The following is a 7,008-nucleotide window of genomic DNA, read 5'->3' as shown; positions in this document are numbered from 1 at the left end:
CGGAGGGCTGGGAGACTCACCTGGAGCGTCTACGGAGGGTGTTGACAGAGCTCCGGCGGGCTGGCCTGACTGCCAACCCCAAGAAGTGCCACCTCGGCCTCACCGAAGCAAAATACCTGGGGTACAAAATTGGAAGAGGGCTCATCATGCCCCAGGAAAAGAAGGTCGAGGCGGTAAAGAAGTTCCCACGTCCCGTCAACAAGACGCAGGTACGGGCATTTTTGGGGTTGGCGGGCTACTACCGATGTTTCATTCCTAACTTCTCCTCTATAGCCTGCTCCCTGTCAGACCTTACCAGGAAGGGGCAGCCGGAGAGGATAGACTGGACTCCCGAGACCGAAGCCGCCTTCCAGGCCCTCAAGACCGCCCTGACGTCCTCCCCGGTCCTGCATGCCCCTTCTTACCTTCTTTCTTCCTTGGATGCTTTGTACCATGGTGCTCTGAGATTTATTACTGATTGTAAATTTTCAACTCATCATTGTGATTTATATGAAAGAGTTGCATGGCCTTCCTTGAGAATACGGAGAAAAATGCACTGGCATTTGTTGATATATAAGGCAATTTTGGGTTATTTGCCAAAGTATCTCTGTTGTTTTATACAAAGGACTTTAATTGGAAATCATTCATTGCGTTCTCAGTCAATTTACAATCTCTGTATACCTTTTGTTAGAACTGAGCTTGGTAAAACCTCTTTTAAATATGCTGCAGCCTCAGATTGGAATCTTCTTCAAAAGGAGATGAAGTTACAAAACTTGGTGTCTTATAATTATTTTAAGTCTTTATTATGTAATCTTGAGAGCAACTTAATGGTGTGTAATTGTTTTTAACTGGTTATGTGTTGGTTTTGTAATGTATGTTGTAACTACGTTGTTTATTTGTATATGCAAACTCGGCTGCCTATCTTGGCCAGGACACTCCTGGAAAAGAGATTTTAATCTCAGTTAGTCTCTTCCTGGTTAAATAAATAAATGAAATGAAAAATGAACTAATTTAACATGTTTGCATACACTACTGTTCAAAAGTTTGTTTGGTAAGATTTTTTAAGATGTTTTAAAAGAAGTCTCTTATGTTCACCAATGCTGCATTTATTTGAATAAAAATACAGTAAGAACCGTAATATTTTGAAATATTATTTCAGTTTTCAATTTTAATATTTTTAAAATGTAGTTAATTCTTGTGATGGCAAAACTGAATTTTCAGCATCATTACTCCAGTTAGTGTTGTCAAAAGACCCGGTACTTCGGTACCAAGTCGGTACTAAAAAAATGAAAACGTTACGGTACCAGGTTTTTTTAAGTACTGGTGGTACCAAGTACCCGGTCAACTCGGTTCTTGTGAGGAAACACATCAAACTAACAAAACACTTTAAAGACAGACACCCGGATCAAATTAAAGAGTTCAAGCAGGTAAGTTTAATTTTCAATATTTAGATCTTCTCAGTGTGAGGTCGTGGTTAGAACGCTTCGTTGAGTGCATCAGACAAGACGACGAAGAAGTGCTGCTGTAGCATCAAGTTTTCACAAGTTATTACACATGCACCTGAATAATTATGTATGTTAATATGTATGTTACAATTATGAAAACGTTTTTATAATAAATTGCTGACAGTACAATACTGGACAATTATTTAATCTGCAGAATTTACGCTTCAATTATGAGACTACAGTGTTTCCCATACCTTGAGTGCGGGTGTTTTTATATCACTGTATTTCTGAAGGAAACCGACTGTCTTCAGAAAATTATGGATGTCATTTTCATTTAAAGCAGCGTTTGTTAGCGCAGCGCTTATTTGATTACAGCCGTTACCGGGGAAACCTCTATCTCTCCCGCTCTACAAGCGCCTCCTGCTGGCAGAGAATGAATTTGCATATACATGCCACCACAAATAGAGTACAAGTCTGTGGGAAACACCGCTTCTGTTATGAATATTATTCAATATTTTAATTTGAATGTCGGATTGAAATGAACATTGCTGTTATTGGAGTAGTTACTCGTTAGCATAAGCGCAGCTAACGCTAATATAATGAGCATTAGAATGAAGTTTCTTTAATAACTATGTAATGCTCCTATAACTTTTATTAGGGTAAAAAAACAGGAGGACATGATGATATTTACTATTTTTACACACCAGATGCTTTTAAATGAATTGTGAATCTAAAATATGTGTGTTAGAGACTGTACAAATGGTTAACATTGTTTGTGTCATATCAGTCAGAAAAGCAGCTCTGGCCTTTTTTTTTTTTAGCTAACTTGGTTAGTTGTTATTCTTGGCTGAATAACTCTAGAAAGTTTTAAACGCCCTTTATAATTAAATATGTACACAGTTTGGATTAAATGAAAGTATAGTCAAATTTTTTAATTAGCATGTTTTTGTGTTTTTGCTTTGGTACCGAAATTGGTACCGAGAACCGTGGATTTTCACTGGTATTGGTGCTGAATACTGAAATTTTGGTACCGTGACAACACTAGTTATACCGGTATATCGTTACAACCCTAGATGTGACAACAATATGTAATGGGGGCAGGGTATTTAGCAATCTAACAATAAACTTTATTATCCAAAATGAGCCTGACATAAGTGCAATTAACAGTAAACTTCACATCACTTATTATAAATAACTTTAAAACACAAATAGAACACACACACACACATATATATATATATATATATATACAGTCAAAGGTGATTAAACACTTATAATGATGTGACAAACATAGGCCTATGTAGTGGAGGCAGGGTATTTAACAATTTAACAAACTTTATTATTCAAAATGAGTCTGACATCAGTGCACTTAACAGTAAACTTCACTTATTATAAATAACTTAACACAAATAGAACAAAATATATATACAGTAACTGGAATTAAGATATTAAACAAGGTAACTGTGTAGGGCAAGCAAGCTACTGCCAAATCAACAGGGGCAGGTTTATGCAGGAAGCACATCTTTTCCAAATGTAAACATCTAAAATGAATAAATAATAAAAATTAATAATATTTTTTTCCCCAAATTCTGTGTTGTGTATTTTCTGGTAATCAAACGAACATGCAGAACATGACGATTCATATTTAAATAGTCGTTTTACGGTTTAATATTCACAGACACTAGTCTATATCGCGATTTGATTTAAGTGTACTGACCTGTTTTTTTATTTATTCATCAAAAATAAGACAAATTCCATGAAATTCCGCGTTATACAGTAAATTCAATAATAACAATGAAGATTTTTTTTTTTTTTCACAAATTCTGTGTTGTGTATTTCCCGGTAATCAAATTAACATGCAGAACATGAGGATTTGTATTTAAATAGTCTTTTGTAGTTTAATATTCACAGACACTAGTCTATATCGCAATTTGATTTAAGTGTACTGACCTGTTTTTTTATTTATTCATCAAATATATGACAGAATCCGTGAAAATCCACGTTATACAGTAAATTCAGTTTTTATGACTGGATTCTGTGCTTCCGTCCATGCTTTCTGCATCACGGAAATCATAGGGCCCTACTAATGTAGCAAACGAATATGAAAAGTTAATTGTGAGAGTAAAAGACGGGGACATTGTTGTTTATTTACTGAGCATTGAGTCTCTCCAACTAGGTGACAACGAAGTGTTAAATCACCATTCAACAGAATCAAGCCACCGTCTATTGGACTGCAGAAAGATACTAACTAGGGATGTTCATTTCGGTTATTTTTCCTAACCGACAACCAACGCTCATTAACCGATTGTTAACCGTTAACTGACAAGATTATTTTAAATTAGAATTGAATTAAATTAGAAAGGATAAGTGTCTGTGACCCGTGAAAAAAATACTAACATTTGTTTTCCGGGGATTAATAAAAAAAATTTTAAAAAAAAAGCAGCAAACAGGATTCACATGGTCATATATCATATCACGCACCTGCAGCGCTTCTGCCAGTGGAGAAAAACATAAAGCTAGGCTATAATATATATATATATATATATATCTTTATAAGCCTATTTATTCATTATATATACGAATAAATAGGCCTATACGAGAAACATTTTGACTTAAATAATAAATGAAGAAAATGAAAGAAAAACAAGTAGCCTAGTATGCAAAGTTTCAGTTCATTTTTGTGCTGCGCTAAAGATAAAATACAGTCAGTCAAACATATGGAAAAAAAACCTATGTAGTAAAAAAAAAAAATGTAATAAAATCTGTCTCATATTGACATCATTTTGTCATGATGTTTCTCCTCCACTTCACTCAGTTCTTTACTCTCCTCGTTCTTTTTGACCCGTGAAAAAAATACTAACATTTGTTTTCCGGGGATTAATAAAAAAAATTTTAAAAAAAAAGCAGCAAACAGGATTCACATGGTCATATATCATATCACGCACCTGCAGCGCTTCTGCCAGTGGAGAAAAACATAAAGCTAGGCTATAATATATATATATATATATATATCTTTATAAGCCTATTTATTCATTATATATACGAATAAATAGGCCTATACGAGAAACATTTTGACTTAAATAATAAATGAAGAAAATGAAAGAAAAACAAGTAGCCTAGTATGCAAAGTTTCAGTTCATTTTTGTGCTGCGCTAAAGAAAACAGATGACAGAAAGCGGCATCCTATTTTTCTTTAAGCTTATTTTACAAAAGCACAAAGATTTGTTTTTATTGTGAATGTACACAAATAAAGGCAAACCTTTTACAATTCCGATTATCTTTAGGACTAAAAGGAGTAGTTGCTTCCACTGTTAGAAGGAAAAAATTCAAGTGATTGCGCCGGCGCCGCATGCGCGCACACAGTTGAGCATTGCTACCTTGACAATGCAGCCTGTTCATTATCATAATAAAATACAGTCAGTCAAACATATGGAAAAAAAACCTATGTAGTAAAAAAAAAATATGTAATAAAATCTCTCATATTGACATCATTTTGTCATGATGTTCCTCCTCCACTTCACTCAGTTCTTTACTCTCCTCGTTCTTTTCCATCAGCTCTGAAATAAAAAAGTTACATTTCATTTTCAGTACATCAAAATAATTAAAAAACAGGAACACATAAAAGCCCTGCTGTAACAAAGCAGACAACTGCTATAAAATATAAAAATTTTGTATACATTTTTATAAATATTTTTATATAAATTATACATCCCTGCAACTTTCCATGTACACTGATCTTTAAGTATTATTTTTTAAAACATTATAGACAGATCCCATGTTTCTGTAGTGAGAATTATTAAATATATTTGATCTAAGACACGATTATCTAACGTGATATTAACAATAAAATAAATATTACCTTCATATTTTGTCACCAAATTTTAGATCGATATTTAATTTATTTTACTAAAAACATTTTAATTATTAAGGGTCAGTGACAGTAGACTTTTCTGACTTCCATGTATACGCATGTAAATATGGGACACCAGAAACACAAACTAAAGTGAATTTCGCTGTGAAAAAGAACTAGGGATGCCCTGAAATTTCGGCCGATAATTTTAATGGCATTTTCAGTTTTCAGCTGAGAAACAAAAATGGCCGAAAAAAATGAGCTAAAAATAATGGTGCACTGCACCGCCCAGCAGTGTTCAGCGCACAGGTTTCACTCTCCCTCTAGCCGTCATCACTGTGTGTTACTTTCAATAAAAGTGTGGTTATTTTTAGGGCTGGGTAAAAAATATCGATATCTCAATTTTAATCGATTCTCATTTTTACTAAACAATATTGATTCTTAAATCCCAAGAATCGATTAGTCTAGCCTTCTTTCAGTTAATGGACGGAACATTGAAGGGCACTTCCCATTCAATAAATCGCAATAAGCATTGTGCGTTGGTACTTTTAATATGAAACAAAGTCTCAGATTTCATTTTATGTCCATTGTATTGCAGTATTCAAACAATAAGTGCAGTTTTGGCAGTTTAATCAGGAGTGACAGATTGCTGTAGCGCCTCAGTTCAACAGACAGACAGACAGTTCAACAGAGCGTAGCGCACGTGAATTGATCATCTCCTCCACATTAATACCAGTTTCAGCACAAAATAAACATGACTAAACATCCGAAGGTAAGCTAAAAGAAAGAGTACAACTTTACAATCCGTATCCTGTCCAATGTAATCGCTCAATCAGTGTTTCAGCCGTGCAAAGACGTCAATATAACAGCTTGTAAACAATTCATGTGACATTACATTTACCTCTGAAAGCATATTTGGTGACCATAAACTCATTAGTCAGCCAGAAAAATAAACTGTAGAGAGGAGCATTTTGCTAAATATATGCACCATTTAACATCCATTATAATGTTTTACTGTTCTTTACTGTTTTATTTATGTTTGATTAAATCCATCCAAGTTTTTATGACAGCCACTATTTAAATGTGTATATTAAAAAAAATGAGTAATTGTAACTTATTATAAAAACTTTAAGTGCAATTTAAGCAGTTGTACAGCACAAATCAGTCAATTGTAATCTTCAGTATTATAATGTAGTACCAACTGACTCTCATGTATGTTTTACAGCATTAGCTGAGAGAGATTTTTTTTTTCCTTAAGAAAATTTGGTATGTACTGTACCTGATATGTATCCAAAATAATATTGAATCGAATCGGTAATCGAAAGCTTGTGAATGAGATTCTAATCGAATCGTGAAATTTGTGTCAAAACCCAGCCCTAGTTATTTTATTGGCTTGTATATTTTAAATTCAGTATCATTCAAATTAAGTTAAATTAGGACTTTCAAAATTATTTTATGTAATAAAGTAATAAATAATTATTGAAAAGCTGTTTCGGTTTTCGGCCAAGTGCATTCAGCATTTTCATTTCATTTTTTGTTCAATGTTTAATTCATGGTTGAATAAATCAGTCAAGTTTTTTCGACAGCCACCATTTAAAAAAAAAAAATGTAAAAATGAATTAGAGTAGAGATATAATTATGTAATTGTAATTTTATTATTATAAAATCTTCATTGAGTGTAATTTAAATGCTTGCAATCAAATCAGTTAATTTGAACCTTCAGTATAGTAATGT

General features: G+C 33.5%; 1 long non-coding RNA gene across 2 annotated transcripts in view; it reads right to left on the bottom strand.

Annotated features, from left to right (window-relative positions):
• Window positions 1-7,008, bottom strand: part of LOC107701876 (uncharacterized) — a 19,731-nt gene that overhangs the window by 2,199 nt on the left and 10,524 nt on the right. Inside the window, exon 3 of one of the 2 annotated variants that reach the window (XR_001635696.1) lies at window positions 4,912-4,981. The exons of the other annotated variant lie outside the window; for it this stretch is intronic. This is a non-coding gene — a long non-coding RNA (uncharacterized LOC107701876). The remainder of the gene's footprint in view (window positions 1-4,911; window positions 4,982-7,008) is intronic. 2 annotated transcript variants of the gene reach the window in all.

Source organism: Sinocyclocheilus anshuiensis, unplaced genomic scaffold (assembly GCF_001515605.1).
Source record: "Sinocyclocheilus anshuiensis isolate Anshui unplaced genomic scaffold, SAMN03320099.WGS_v1.1 scaffold430, whole genome shotgun sequence".
NCBI lineage: Eukaryota > Metazoa > Chordata > Actinopteri > Cypriniformes > Cyprinidae > Sinocyclocheilus > Sinocyclocheilus anshuiensis.
The sequence above is the reverse complement of the archived record's forward strand: the minus strand, read 5'-3'. Positions and strand labels throughout refer to the sequence as shown.